This window comes from Phyllobates terribilis, unplaced genomic scaffold (assembly GCF_046119375.1).
Source record: "Phyllobates terribilis strain yellow unplaced genomic scaffold, ASM4611937v1 Scaffold_2__4_contigs__length_985480577, whole genome shotgun sequence".
NCBI classification, from domain to species: domain Eukaryota; kingdom Metazoa; phylum Chordata; class Amphibia; order Anura; family Dendrobatidae; genus Phyllobates; species Phyllobates terribilis.
In genome coordinates this window covers 984,851,396-984,867,629 of record NW_027362762.1, presented here as the reverse complement: position 1 = coordinate 984,867,629, position 16,234 = coordinate 984,851,396, and positions in this window count along the sequence as shown.

Below are 16,234 nucleotides of genomic sequence, written 5' to 3'. Positions count from 1 at the left end.
GGCCAGATTCTCCTCAATATATTCGGACATTGACCGGGTCTCAGCAGCGGATAAAGGATAGATACGCCCACGGGGAGGAGTAGTACCGGGTAGCAGATCGATGGGACAGTCGTATGGTCTATGTGGTGGTAATGTCTCTGCCTCCTTTTTATTAAAGACATCTGCATAAGACCAATAAGGAATCGGAAGTCCAGGTAGATTAGCTGGGGTAGGAGAGGGACGGACGGGATGGACGGGAACCAGGCAGGTTTTATGACAGTCTTGTCCCCAGCGAAGGACCTCTCCGGTTTGCCAGTCTAGCACGGGTGCATGTCTCTGGAGCCAGGGCAGACCTAGCAAGAGGGCGTGAGAAAGTCCAGGCAGAACATGAAAGGAGATACTTTCAGAATGCAGCATTCCCACCTGCAGGGTAATGGATTCGGTGATGAGTTGAATGGGGCAAGGTAAGAGGCCCCCATCCACGGCAGCGACAGACAAGGGTACAGCCAGAGGTTTGGTGGGGATGCGGTATTTCTCAACCAGGGACTGTGAAATAAGGTTCCCGGCTGCTCCAGAGTCAAGTTGGGCTAGTTCGAAATAACGGTTCTCCCCGTAGATGATCGAAACTGACAACAGCAGGGATGGAGAGGATTTATTCTTGTCTAGGTGGACCTCTCTGAGCGAACCTAGACACAGGCGTTTCCCGACCTCTCCGGGCAGGCACGGATCCGGTGCTCCTTACTGCCACAGTAGAAGCAGCTCCCCTCGGCACGGCGTGAGTCCTGACGGGTTTTGACCATCTTGGTCTGGTCGACCTGCATAGGCTCAGGAGAGTGTACCTGGGGAGAGATGGAGGGAATGACGGGTTTCTGGAAAGTAGGAGCTAAACGTGGAATCCTTCTCTCACGGGTGACCTCTTTGGCACGCTCCTGGAACCGTAGGTCAATCCGGGTGGCAAGGGTTATTAGATCATCGAGAGAGGTAGGAATGTCCCGACCAGCAAGTTCATCTTTAATACGACCGGACAGACCCTCCCAGAAGACGGATACCAGAGCGTCGTTATCCCAGGCCAGCTCCGAGGCAAGGGTGCGGAACCGTATGGCATATTGGCCCACGGTGAGACCCTCCTGACGGAGGCGTAGCAGAGAGGATGCGGATGAGGTCTTCCGTCCGGGTTCGTCGAAGACTTTCCGGAAAGCCGAGAGAAAAGCAGGCAAGTTGGACACCAGGGGGTCTCCTCTCTCCCATAGAGGATTTAGCCAGGCCAGGGCCTCCCCGGTGAGATGGGACATGATAAAGGCAATTTTGGCCCGGTCGGAATTAAACTGATGGGACAAAAGTTCAAAGTGCAGGGTGCACTGATTTATGAAGCCCCGAGCCTGGACGGAGTCGCCTCCGAAGCGAGGAGGTGCAGACAGCCGGGGACCGGGAAAGGTTACCATGGTATTAGTGGGTAGCGGAGCTGCCGGGTTGCGAGTCATGGTACTGGCAGTGGCTGCAGGTGGTGCAGTCAGAGTGTCCAGGCGAGTATTGACATTCCGCAGGTGACCCAGGATGGACTCCTGTTGGGACCTTTGACGGGACAGTTCATGACACAGGTCCGTGAGCGAGGGAGCTTGGGTGCCACCGGGTTCCATGGCCCGAGCAAACTGTAACGGGTCCGGGAGGCGGAACCTCTGAGCTACTATACAAGGGGGCGGCCCTTGTAAGGGAGCGGGTGGCAGTCTCTGGGTGAACGGACAGGGAGTTACGGCAAGTGATCAGGGCAGTCTCTGGGTAAGGGGTAGGTACGACCTGTGATGGCAGAGCCTCCGGGTAGGCTAGCAGGCAGATGGTAGATGTGTGCTCCCAGGTGAGCAAGCGAGAGTCTCTGGAATAGCAGGTGGTCACGGCACGTGACGGCGGAACCTCCGGGCAGGCAGGCAGGTAGGTAACGGAGAAGCGCTCCCAGGTGAGCGGGCAAGAGTCTCTGGAATAGCTGGTGGTCACCGCACGTGACAACGGGACCTCCGGGCTGGCAAGCAGGCAGGTAACGGAGATGCGCTCCCAGGTGAGCGGGCAAGAGTCTCTGAGATAGCTGGTGGTCACAGCACGTGACAACGGAGCCTCCGGGCTGGCAAGCAGGTAGATAACGGAGAAGCGCTCCCAGGTGAGCGGGCAAGCTGGTCCATAGACAGACTGACCGGAGTAGTAAGGCAGACCGTCGGACCTCAGGCAAGCAGGCAGGTAGCTGATATGCGCTCCCAGGTGAGCGGGCAGGCTGGTCCTTTAGACAGACTGACAGGAGTAGTAAGGCAGACCGTCGGACCTCAGACTGGCAGACAGGTAACAAGTATTCAGGCAGGAATCAGGCAGGTAACTGGCAGGTAACTAGCAGGAAACTGGCAGGAAACTGGCAGGAAACTGGCAGGAAACTGGCAGGTAACTGGCAACGGGACCTGAGGGCTGAAGCACAGGTGAGACACAGGTGCAAACAACATTGCTCGGGCACCTCCATTTTGGAGGAGGTGCCTTATATATGATGAAGTCCTCCGGCCATTGGCCGGGGACTCCTTAGGACGGCGCGCGGCCCCTTTAAGAGGAGGGGAGCGCGCGCGCGCCCTAAGCACAGGGGCCGGGAAGGAGCGCGCGCTGAGAGCAGAGCGGGAGGAGGACGCCGGGAAAGAGCGCGCGCTGACAGCAGAGCGGGGAGAGGACGCCGGGCACGGAGCAGAGCGGTGAGGGGAGCAGCGTCCCTGCCTAGCAGAGGGCAGGGACGCCAGCGCTACAGATGTAATGTCTTTAGAACAAGTCAAAATGAGGCTCAGTATTGTGTGTGGCCTCCACGTGCCTGTATGACCTCCCTACAACGCCTGGGCATGCTACTGATGAGGCTGAGTATTGTGTGTGGCCTCCACGTGCCTGTATGACCTCCCTACAACACCTGGGCATGCTACTGATGAGGTTGCAGATGGTCTCCTGTGGGATCTCCTCCCAGACCTGGACTAAAGCATCCGCCAACTCCTGGACAGACTGTGGTGCAACGTGACGTTGGTGGATGGAGCGAGACATGATGTCCCAGAGGTTGTCAATCGGATTCAGTTCTGGGGAACGGGCGGGCCAGTCCATAGCTTCAATGCCTTGATCTTGCAGGAACTGCTGACACACTCCAGCCACATGAGGTCTGGCATTGTCCTGCATTAGGAGGAACCCAGGGCCAACCGGACCAGCATATAGTCTCACAAGGGGTCTGAGGATCTCATCTCGGTACCTAGTGGCAGTCAGGCTACATCTGGCGAGCACATGGAGGGCTGTGTGGCCCTCCAAAAAAATGCCACCCCACACCATTACTGACCCACTGCCAAACTGGTCATGCTGAAGGTTGTTGCAGGCAGCAGATCGCTCTCCACGGCGTCTCCAGACTCTGTCACGTCTGTCACATGTGCTCAGTGTGAACCTTCTTTCATCTGTGAAGAGCACAGGGCGCCAGTGGCAACTTTGCCTATCCTGGTGTTCTGCGGCAAATGCCAAGCGTCCTGCACGGTGTTGGGCTGTGAGCACAACCCCCATCTGTGGACGTCGGGCCCTCATAGAGTCGGTTTCTAACCATTTGTGCAAACACATGCACATTTGTGGCCTGCTGGAGGTCATTTTGCAGGGCTCTGGCAGTGCTCCTCCTGTTTTTCCTTGCACAAAGGAGGAGGTAACGGTCCTGCTGCTGGGTTGTTGCCGTCCTATTGCTTCCTCCACATCTCCTGGTATCTGCTCCATGCTCTGGACACTGTGCTGACAGACACAGCTACCCTTCTTGCCACAGCTCGTACTGATGTTCCATCCTGGATGAACTGCACTACCTGACCAACTTTTGTGGGTTGTACTGTAGACACCGCCTCATGCTACTGTACCTCTAGGGGTGAGAGCAATGGAAAAATGAAAAAATGACCAAAACAACAGCCAAAAAGAATGAGAACAGAGAAATGGTCTGTGGTCACCACTGGCAGAACAGCTCCTTTATAGGGGGTATCTTGCTAATTGCCTATCATTTCTACCAGTTGTCTGTTCCATTTGCACAACAGCAGGAGAAATTGATTCACAATCAGTGTTGCTTCATAACTGGACAGGTAGATTTCACAGAAGTGTTGTGGACTTGGAGTTACATTGTGTTGTTTAAGTGTTCCCTTTTTTGTTTGAGCAGTGTATATCCCAGAACTGTGTTTGCATTTTTTGCTGCTGCATCACACTGTTGACTCATGTGCAGTCTGTGATCTATTAGTATACCCAAGTCTTTTTCACACGTGCTGTTGCTTAGTTCTATTCCTCCAATTCTGTCATTTTCGTTTTTCTTGCCCAGATGTAGTATCTTGTGTAGTGTCGGCGTCCCTGCCTCCTGCTAGGCAGGGACGCTGTTCCCCTCACCTCTCCGCTCCGTGCCCGGCGTCTTCCTCCTGCTCTGCTGGCAGCGCGCGCTCCTTCCCGCCACTGTGCTTAGGGCGCGTGCGCTCCCCCTCTCTTAAAGGGGCCGCGCACGCCGCCCTAAGGAGTCCCCGGCCAATGGCCGGAGGACCTCTCCATATATAAGGCACCTCCTCCAAAATGGAGGTGCCCGAGCAATGTTGTTGCATAGCCTATCACTCTGCTTCAGCCCTCAGGTCCCGTTACCAGATACCTGCCAGTTTCCTGCTTGATACCTGCCTGATACGTGTCTATCTGCTGACATTCCTGCGGTCCGACAGTCTGCCTACCAGCCCTGCCAGTCTGCCTATGGATCCGTCTGCCCGCTCACCTGGGAGCGCTCACCTGCTACCTGCCCGCTAGCCTACCTGGAGGCTCTGCCGTCACGTGCTGTGACCACCTGCCTGTCCAGAGACTCTTTCCCGCTCACCTGGGAGCGCTCACCTGCTACCTGCCTGCTAGCCTACCTGGAGGCTCTGCCGTCACGTGCTGTGACCACCTGCCCGTCCAGAGACTCTTGCCCGCTCACCTGGGAGCGTCCACCTGCTACCTGCCTGCTAGCCTACCTGGAGGCTCAGCCGTCACTTGCTGTGACCACCTGCCTGTCCAGAGACTCTTGCCCGCTCACCTGGGAGCGTCCACCTGCTACCTGCCTGCTAGCCTACCTGGAGGCTCCGCCATCACTTGCTGTGACCACCTGCCTGTCCAGAGACTCTCGCCCACTCACCTGGGAGCGTCCACCTGCTACCTGCCTGCTAGCCTACCTGGAGGCTCCGCCGTCACTTGCTGTGACCACCTGCCTGTCCAGAGACTCTCGCCCACTCACCTGGGAGCGTCCACCTGCTACCTGCCTGCTAGCCTACCTGGAGGCTCAGCCGTCACTTGCTGTGATCATCTGTCTGTCCAGAGACTCTTGCCCGCTCACCTGGGAGCATCCACCTGCTACCTGCCTGCTAGCCTACCTGGAGGCTTAGCCATCACTTGCCGTGACCACCCGCCTGTCAAGAGACTGTCCCCGTCACTTGCCGTGACCACCCGCCTGTCAAGAGACTGTCCCCGTCACATGCCGTGACCTCCTGCCCTCTTACCCAGAGACTGTCCCCGTCACTTGCCGTGACCTCCTGCCCTCTTACCCAGAGACTGTCCCCGTCACTAGCCATGACTGCCTGCCTTCCTTCCCTGGGAGCCACCCGCTTCCTTACAAGGATTGCCCCTTTGTATAGTTGCACAGAGGTTCCACCTCCCAGACCCGTTACAGTTTGCTCAGGCCATGGAACCCGGTGGCATCCAAGCTCCCTCGCTCTCGGACCTATGTCATGAACTTTCCCGTCAGAGGTCCCAACAAGAGTCCATCCTGAGTCACCTGCGTAGTGTTAACTCCCGCCTGGACACATTGACTACCTCATCGGGAGCTGCCTCCACTCGCACACTTACTTCCCCGGCACCGCCACTGCCCAACAACACTATGGCATCTCTTCCCGGTCCCCGTCTCTCCGCCCCTCCTCGTTTTGGCGGAGATCCCTGCCAGGCCCGGGGCTTCATTAACCAGTGCACTCTGCACTTCGAACTGTTGGCACACCAGTTTTCCACCGACCGAGCCAAAGTAGCCTTCATCATGTCCCATCTCACGGGGGAGGCACTGGCTTGGCTAAATCCTCTATGGGAGAGAGGAGACCCCCTGGTGTCCAACCTGCCAGCCTTTCTCACGGCTTTCCGGAAAGTCTTCGACGAACCAGGACGGAAGACCTCATCCGCATCATCTCTGCTACGCCTCCGTCAAGGAAATCTCACCGTGGGCCAATATGCCATACGGTTCCGTACCCTTGCTTCGGAGCTGGCCTGGGATAACGACGCCCTGGTGTCTGTCTTTTGGGAGGGTCTGTCCGGCCGTATTAAAGATGAACTCGCCGGTCGGGACATCCCTACCACTCTCGGCGACTTAATAACGCTTGCCACCTGGATTGACATCCGGTTCCAAGAGCGCACCAGAGGTCACCCGTGAGAGGAGGTTTCCACGCCTTGCCCCTACCTTCCAGAAACCCGTCACTTCCTCCGTTACTCCCCAGGTGCACTCACCCGAGCCTATGAAGGTCGACCAGACCAAGATGGTCAGAACCCATCAAGAGTTACGCCGAGCCGTGGGGAGCTGCTTCTACTGTGGCAGTAAGGAGCACCGGATCCGTTCCTGCCCGGAGAGGTCGGGAAACGCCTGTGTCTAGGATCACTCAGAGAGGTCGTCCTAGACAAGAGTAAACCCTCTCCATCTCTGTTGCTGTCGGTCTCTATCATCTGCGGGGAGAACCGTTATTTTGAACTAGCCCAACTTGACTCTGGAGCTGCCGGAAATCTCATTTCTCAGTCCCTGGTAGAGAAATACCGCATTCCCACCAAACCTCTGGCTGTACCCTTATCTGTCGCTGCCGTGGATGGGGGCCTCTTACCACGTCCCATCCAACTCATCACCGAATCCATAACTCTGCAGGTGGGAATGCTGCACTCTGAGAGCATCTTCTTTCATGTTCTGCCTGGACTCTCTCACGCCCTCTTGTTAGGCCTACCTTGGCTTCAGAAACATGCACCCGTGCTTGATTGGCAGACCGGAGAAGTCCTTCACTGGGGACAGGACTGCCATAAGACTTGTTTAGTTCCCATCCATCCTGTCCGTCCTTCTCCTACCTCAGCCAATCTACCTGGTCTTCCGGTTCCCTATTGGTCTTATGCGGACGTCTTTAATAAAAAGGAGGCAGAGACATTACCCCCTCATAGACCATACGACTGCCCAATCGACCTGATACCCGGCGCTACTCCTCCCCGTGGGCGTATTTACCCTTTATCCGCTGCTGAGACCCGGTCCATGTCTGAATATATTGAGGAGAATCTGGCGCGGGGATTTATCCGGAAATCTACCTCCCCGGCGGGGGCAGGCTTCTTCTTCGTTAAAAAGAAGGACGGCTCACTCCGTCCCTGTATAGACTACAGAGGCCTTAACCAGATCACGGTGAAGAATAAATACCCCCTTCCGCTCATTCCGGAATTATTTGACTGTCTGAGGGGGCTAGAATCTTCACCAAGCAGGACCTCCGTGGGGCCTATAACCTGGTCCGTATCCGTCAGGGGGATGAATGGAAGACGGCATTCAACACCCGGGACGGCCACTATGAATACCTGGTAATGCCCTTCAGTCTCTGTAATGCTCCCGCCGTCTTTCAAGAGTTGGTCAATGACATCTTCCGGGACCTTCTCTACTCCTGCGTAGTGGTGTACCTGGATGACATCTTGGTCTTCTCTCCGGATCTTCTCACTAACCGGAGGGATGTTCGTCAGGTCCTGCTCAGGCTCAGGCAGAACCACCTCTACGCTAAATATGAGAAGTGCCTCTTTGAGCAGGCCTCGCTTCCGTTTTTGGGCTACATAATCTCTCAGACCGGCCTACGAATGGATCCTGAGAAACTGTCTGCCATCCAGAAGTGGCCTCGACCAGAGGGGTTGAAGGCTATTCAGCGGTTCCTGGGCTTCGCCAACTACTACCGCCTCTTCATACCGCACTTCTCTTCCCGGACTGCCCCAATCTCTGCGCTCACCCGTAAGGGTACTAATCCCAGAGAATGGCCGCCCGAAGCAGAGGAAGCCTTTCTTTCCTTAAAACAGGCTTTCTCTTCCGCCCCGGTGCTGCATCGTCCGGACGGCAACAAACAATTCTTCTTGGAAGTTGACGCCTCCTCCTTTGGAGCCGGAGCGGTACTTACCCAAAAGTTGCCTTCCGGAAGAATGGTAACTTGCGGCTTCTTCTCCAAACTCTTCTCCTCTTCTGAGTGCAACTATTCTATAGGAGACCGAGAGTTATTGGCCATTAAGCTGGCACTGGAGGAGTGGCATTACCTGCTCGAGGGGGCTCTTCACCCGGTAATAATTTACACGGACCACAAGAACTTGGCTTACCTCCAGAGTGCCCAGAGACTTAACCCGCGCCAAGCCCGGTGGTCCTTGTTTTTTGCTCGCTTTGATTTCGTTCTTCATTTTCGCCCAGCAGACAAAAACATCAAAGCTGATGCCTTGTCCCGATCCTTCCTGGTGTCTGATCTAGAGGAGGAACCTAAGCACATCATTGATCCCGCCAGAGTAATGCAGGTGGCCCCCGTGAATCTAAATCGTCTCCCTCCCGGTAAGACGTTTGTAACTGTACCTGATCGGGAGAAGGTCCTACACTGGGGTCACTCGTCTAAGCTAGCTGGCCACGCCGGTCAGAAAAAGACCCTCCAGCTTATTACCCGGCACTACTGGTGGCCTACCCTGCACAAGGACGTAATAGACTTTGTTTCAGCCTGTGTGTCCTGCGCCCGCAACAAGGTTCCGAGACACCTGCCAGCCGGTCGGCTCCTTCCTCTTCCAGTACCTGCTGCCCCCTGGGTCGAGCAAATTGGAATGCTCGAGTGCTTGGACTGAGTAACGAGCCCAATGTAAGTCTATGGGAAACTCAAGCATTTTTCTGGCGACTCCCCCAGCGGTCTGCAGAGGGCCAAAAAATTGCCCAAATCAATGGGAACAGTGCTCATGGGATCAGCATGGGGAAGCATTTTGGACGCCCAGGTCACTGCTGTCAACAGTGTTGTCAGAGGTATTACGCCACTTTTACGGACTCACAATAAAACATACAAAAACGAAACCAAAATGTATTTTCCTGGGAAAAATGTTAAGGAACATCCTTTCCAGGGTAATGACTTGTAAGGCAAAATAAATAAACAAAAAAATGCTCCTCCACACCTTGGGCTATGTTCACATGTAGCGTTTTTGACGCGTTTTTGCACTGCTTTCAAACAAGACAAATGCATTCAATGGGAAATGTAATTTTAACATTTTACAACCTTATCTGGCCATGTGGTGTGTGACACATCATCAGACACATGCATACAGTGCTGAAAAGATATGGGAACAGCATGGGGAAGACCTCTGGAAGCATCTCTGACTTCTAGGTCACTGCCTAAAAGTGTGCCCATCATAAGTGATCCTTGGCGCATGCGAAGATGCCTCCCGCCATGCACCTGTCGTTGAAGACTTGCAACAATCACCATCCACGTTCTTGTCCCAGCGCAGCGTTCAGTTATCCCTACCCCAGTCCTTGGAATGCAAGTGCAAGTATGCAGCCAGCCACCCACCCACAGGCTGCAATACTATACTGCCAGATTTCTGGGCAGCTGCTTGCACTTGAAATGTGGCCTTTTAGGCTCGTGGAGGCGGAAGCCTTTCACAACCTCATGATGGCAGGGGCCGTTTGTCCATACTCGGTCCCCAGCCGCCACTATTTCTCCCGGTATCGTCTCCGCTTTCCACAAGCGCGGGTCCCATAACATTACCCGTGCCATCCCCAGTGCACTTACTGGGAAGGACCACCTAACCACAAACACGTGGATAGGTGAATGTGGCCAGGGACGGTACAGAGCAGTCAGCCCTCGCTATTGTTAGAGAGCCATCAACCGGCTATGCTTTGTTGTTCCCATTATTAACAAGTGGGTCTCCTATACTATTATTGCGTATGCAGTGACTGCAAGGCCTACCAAAAATTTGGATGCAACCCAATACCCCTTTGAAGAGACATAGAGGACGAGGATCTCAGTAAAAAAAAATGTTCCCATTATAAAGGAGAGGGTCTCCTATAGTGGTAATGCCCATGCTGTGACTGCAAGGGCTGCAAAAATTTGGGAAAAACCCCACTACCAATTTAAAGACACCTATGTGTCACTGGGCCACAGTAACGAGTACGACATGTTCCCATTAGAAAGGAGAGGGTCTGCTATAAAGTTATAGGGTGTGCAGTGAGCCCAACGGCTGCCAAAATTTAGGAAAAACCCCACTAACAATTTAAAGACACATAGAGCAGGGCCACAGTAACAACATGTTTCAATTAGAAAGGAACGGATCTGCTATATAGTTATAGGGTATGCAGTGAGTTCAACGGCTGACAACATTTAGGAAAAACCCCACTAACAATTTAAAAACACATAGAGCAGGGCCATAGTAACGAGTACGACATGTTGCCATTAGAAAGGAGAGGGTCTGCTATACAGTTATAGGGTATGAAGTGAGGCCAATGACTGCCAAAATTTAGGAAAAACCCCAATAAAAATTTAAAGACACATAGAGGTAGGCCTCAGTAACGACATATTCCCATTAGAAAGGAGCGTATCTCACATAATGTTTGCCTATGCAGTGACTGCAATGGCTGTCAAAAATTTGGAGGCACTCCAATGCCCCTTGCAAGAGATGTAGAGGTCGGAGGGCCTCCTGAAAAAAATGCCCCCATTATTAGTAAGTGGGTCTCCCATACTGTTTGCCTATGCAGTGAATGCAACGGCTGGCAAAAATTTGGAGGAACTCCAATGCCCCTTGCAAGAGACGTAGATATGTTGATATGGTACATATGGTGGTGATGTGGTGGAGGATGAGGATGCAGAGGAGGACAAGAGCAAATAGACAAAATCAGGAAGCGTATACCCATGTCTGGGTGTGAAGACAGAGGTGCATGGGAATAGAGTTAGACCTCACCAAAAAAAGACACTGTATTTGAGTTTATGTTACGCTGCTATCATTCGGTGGTGTTGAAAAGTCTGGCCCAATCCAGCCCTTCTTCATTTTTATAAGAGTCAGCCTGTCAGCCTTTTCAGTTGACAGGCGAATGCGCCTATCGGTTACAATTCCACTGGCGGCACTAAAAACCCGCTCTGACAAAACGCTAGCGTCAGGACAGGCCAGGACCTCCAAGGCGTAGAGAGCCACTTCATGCCACGTGTACAGCATGGATACCCAATAATTATAAGGCACAGAGGAATGACGGCGGATGTTGGTACGGTCCTTCCTCACCATCTTCCGAAACTTTGCACTCCTTGGGAGAGTACCCCGCGCCTCAGGGCCTGTGCGATGGGAGGGTCTGAAAATCTGTCCCAGAATTTTGACAGTGTTCCCCTGCCTCTGCTGGATTGCATTTGTGGCTCTCTCGCCTGTACTCCTTGGTTGTCCAACGAACTGTGACCTCTGCCGCCAGCGTTTTCAGATGGGAATTTTTTTAATAATTCCGCAACAAGGGCCTTCTTGTACTGCACCATTTTATTAGGCCTGTCCTGCAAGGGAATAAGACACAGAAAGTTCTCCTTGTAGCGTGGGTCTAGAAGTGTCACCAACCAGTAATGACTGTCACCCAAAATTTGGACAATGCAATGGTCACGGGAAAAGCAGAATAATATAAACTCAGCCATGTGTGCCAGACTGCAAAAAGGCAAGACTTTCGTGTTCTCACCAAGAGGACGACTAACCATGCTCTCCTCCTCATCCTCTTCCTCCCTGTCCTCAGGCCATCCATGCTGAACAGATGGTATGACAGTTGTGAAGGTAGTACTGTCAATAGTGCAGGAAACTAGCTCCTGTTCTTCCTCCTCCTCTTCCTCTTCCTCATTGTCACCCAATCCATGTTGGGATGAGATGAGGCTGGGCTGTGTGTAATCACCCTGTATGCTTCCTTGCTCCATCTCACCATGCTCTGCCTGCAATGCATCCTCTTTAATTGAGAGCAGAGAGCGTTTCAGAAGATAGAGAAGCGGGATGGTGACGCTAATTATGGTGTCATCGCCGCTCACCATCTTGGTGGCGTCCTCAAAGTTTTGGAGTATGGTACAGATGCCTGACATCCATGTCCACTCGTGAAGTTTTGTGTGTGGAGTCTGACCTGAATACCGACGGCCTTGTTGATGCTGGTAGTCAACAACTGCCCTCTTCTGCTCACAAATGCTTCCCAACATCTGCAATGTAGAGTTCCAACGTGTGAGGACATCGCAGATCAGTCGGTGAGCTGGAAGCTGCAAACGCTGCTGAAGCACGGCAAGTGCTGCGGAAGCTGTAGCTGACTCTAAAATGGGCACACAGGCGGTGTACTTTGACAAGCAGATCCAGGTAGATTTTGAGAAACCGCTGAACCATGAGGTTAAGCACATGGACCATGGTATGTGTGTGAGCTCGCCTTGCCTCAGAGCCGCCACCAGATACCAGCCATTGTCACACATGACCATGCCTGGCTGTAGGGTCAGCGGTGTCAGCCACAGATCTGCCTGCTCTTTCAGAGCTGTCCACAACTCTTCAGCATTGTGTGGGTTGTCACCTAAGCATATTATCTTTAGCACAGCCTGTTGCCGCTTGGCTGAGGGTTAGGGATGTGGTCATTTCGGAGATGAATGCGGAAGAGAAGGAGGAGGAGGTTCAGAAGCTGTAGAATGTGGGGGCAACCCTGATTGACCCAGGGCCCGCAATCCTCAGTGTCGGGAGGACGTGTTCTGTCCCAAGGTCCGACTGGGTCCCGGCTTTCACTATATTAACGCAGTGTGCCATCAGCGAGATGTACCGTCCCTGCCCACAAGCACTTGTCCACGTGTCCGTGGTTAGGTGGACTTTCCCAGTAACTGTGTTGTTCAGGGCATGTCTAATATTGTGGGACATGTGCTCGTGTAATGCGGGGATGGCACACAGGGAGAAATAGTGGCGGCTGGGGACCGAGTACCGAGGGACGGCCGTCGCCATCAGGTTGCGGAAAACTTCCGCCTCCTTAAGCCTAAAAGGGAACATTTCGAGTGAAAGCATTCGCAAAATGTGTGGATTTAGCAGTGTGGCCTGTGGGGCGTTAGCTGTGTATTTGCGCTTGCGTTCCAAGGACTGGGGTATGGACAACTGAATGCTGCGCTGGGACAAAGACATGTTTGCTGATGGTGGTTGAGAGTGTGCAATGACAGGTGCAGGGCGGGAGGCATCTTGGCATACACCATGGACAGAGGATTAGCGTGAATGCACAACAGCAGAAGAAGCAGTGGTGGCACCCGCAGACACTGTTGCTGGACCCTGGGGTTCGGCCCACTTAGTCGGGTGCTTTGCTGCTATGTGCCTGATCATGCTGGTGGTGGTCAGGCTGGTAGTTTTGCTACCCCTGCTGATGCTGGCCTGGCAAGTGGTGCAAATGGCCTTTTTGGGGTTATCTGCAGAGTCTTTAAAAAAATAACCAGACTCGGGATGACCTAACAGTTGTACTTGCTACTTCCGTCGTGTTGGCGTTACGAGGAACGCTTTCCCGCTTTGTGTCTGCGGCCACCACACTGCTTCTTCCTGCCTGTTGTGGTGCTACGCCTCCCTCCCCATGTGTGCTGCTGTCCTCGCTCTGTGTGTCCCCCTACCAAGTTGGATCAGTTACTATATCATCCACCACCTCGTCTTCCACTTCCGCACCCTGGTCTGACTTTCTGGCAATTGTGTCTCATCATCATCATCCACCTCCTGCGACAGTAATTGCACTTTACCACCATCGCCTTCGTGTGACTGTGGCTGCTCCAATATTTGGGCATCGCTACACGCGTTCTCCTCTTGACTTGCTTGAAGCTGGCCGGACGAGAGGCCCTAATCTACAAATGGAAAAGTGAACAGCTCTTCTGAATGTTAAAGTGTGGGATCAGTTGTCTCCGGGCACTTGGCATGGTGGGAGTAAGGAGGTTCAGGGTGAGGAATATGCGGTCCAGACTCATGGCTACTGAGACTTGACCGTGTGGAAGACAGGGTGGAGGTGTTGGTGGCCAAATGACTGGAAGCATTATCTGCTATCCAACCAATAACCTTTTCACACTGCTCTGTGTTCAATAGTGGTGGTCTGCGGTCCCCTAGTAATTGGGACAGGAAGGTCGAGCGAGAAGATGTTGGTGTTTGTTGTGGCACAATTTCACCTTGCCCACGGCCACGTCCTCTGCATGCACCATCACCATCACGTTCACTTCCCCGTCTCTTGCCATGCACCTTGCCCATTTTAAATGGAGGACAATATTTTCCACGTTCACGAGAAATGGCTGATTTTGGAGCGCAGTTATATGTGATATGTCTGACAGAGAACCACAATTTTAAATAGCAGGCCTGTAATTTACTAATATTATTCTACACATAGACCTAGTGTGAATAGCATCACTGACACACTGCAACGGAATGAAAATGGAAGAAATGTATGTTTTTAGAAGTCTTTTCGGTGATATGTCTGACAGAGAACCACGGCTTTAACTTGTAGGCCTGTAATTTACTAATATTATTCTACATGGAGACCTAGTGTGAATAGCTTCACCGACACACTACAACAGAATGGAAAAGGAGGCAAATATTTTCCACGTTCAGTTCAAATTTCTGGATTTTTATTGCTGTAATATGGAACAGATCTGGCTTTATTCTGCAGTGAGAACAAGCAAATGGAGCAGAAAAATGGTGTACTCTGGATTGCTTTTTAAGCAAATAACCAGGATTAAGATAAAAAAAATTGCCCTGGCCCCTGATATCTGGGGCTATGTCTAGAAATATCTGTAATTATTACAGCAGCAGACAAGACGTTCAATGGACCCTCTTGTGCTGCATTATACACTGCAATGTGCCACAAACACTGCCTGCCTGCCTAGCACTGATTATATGCAGCTGGATTAGTCCTCAGAAGGACTGTTGGTTCAGATGGATATAGTTATATGTTGTGAAATACCTATACTAACAATGAACAAGCAAATCTCTCCCTGACGCAGCAGCACCTCTCCCTACTCTGCCTGATTCCGGGGTAGACTGTGACGAGCATAGTGGCGCCAGGTCTTATATACACCTGATTATGCTGTGCGGCCAGCCAATCACTGTGCTGCCCACAACCAACATGGCTACGGCATTACAGTGCGTGGCAGGCAATCCTTGCATGTTCATTGGCTCTTTAAAGAGCACCAAACATGCAGGGAGGGGACCCGAGTTCCCGCCCGAGCAACCCGGAAATACTCATGGAGCACAGTGATGCTCGGGCGAGTACTGAGTAGTGGCAAGCGTGTTCGCTCATCACTATTGCTTTTGGTCTCCCTTGCAAGCCTCACTTCATTACTGGTTTTAGCTCTTCTATAGCTTGCCCTGCAGACAGGATTATATTCTTTAGCTATGCCCCCCTCTTTCCATTTAATATACATTTATTTTTTCCTTTTTAGCAAGTGTTTACATTTTGTGTTCATCCATCCTGGTTTCTGTAAATGCTTCCAATTCTTCCTTCTATTTTGGGATTGTTACTGATTGTACAGTGATTTACAATTTCATTTAGCAAAATCTTTCATCCTTCTTGGACATTTTTGTCCTGTAGAACATCTAGCCATTGGATCTTTCTTTCTTACCCTCTTTGAGTCCATTAAAATCTGCCTTTCTGAAGTCCAACCTTAAAGTCTGAGTCCTCGCAGGTCTTCCTCTTCTTGTAATCCAAAATTCGAAGATAGCATGATCGCTGCCTCCTAAATTCCCAGCCACCTTTACTTCCTCAACCATTTCCTCCCTGTTGGTAAGAATTCGGTCCAAGATTGCAGATTCTCTTGTTCTCTCTTCTACCTTTTTTCTTGACCCATTACTTTTGCCTGAGATTTCCAACAAATATCTGGATAGTTAGTCTCCCATGATCACTATGTCGTACTTTTTTGAGAACAAAGACATCGGATGTAAAAAGTTACAGTTCTGAGTTTATTTTTACTCACTTATATAGCGCCATTAATTCCACAGCGCTTTACAGACATTATGGGCACTATCCCCATTGGGAATCACAATCTAACTTCCCTATCAGTATGTCTTTGGAGTGTGGAAGAAACCCATGCAAACAAGGGAAGAATACACAAACTCCTTGCAGTTGTTTTCCGTGGTGGGGTTTGAACCCAGGACCCTAGCGCTGCAAGGCTGCAGTACTAACCACTGAGCCTCCATTCTGTGGCAGATGAGGTGTATTATCATTATAGGCAGCAGCGGAGGTGGTTAATATGAGGTT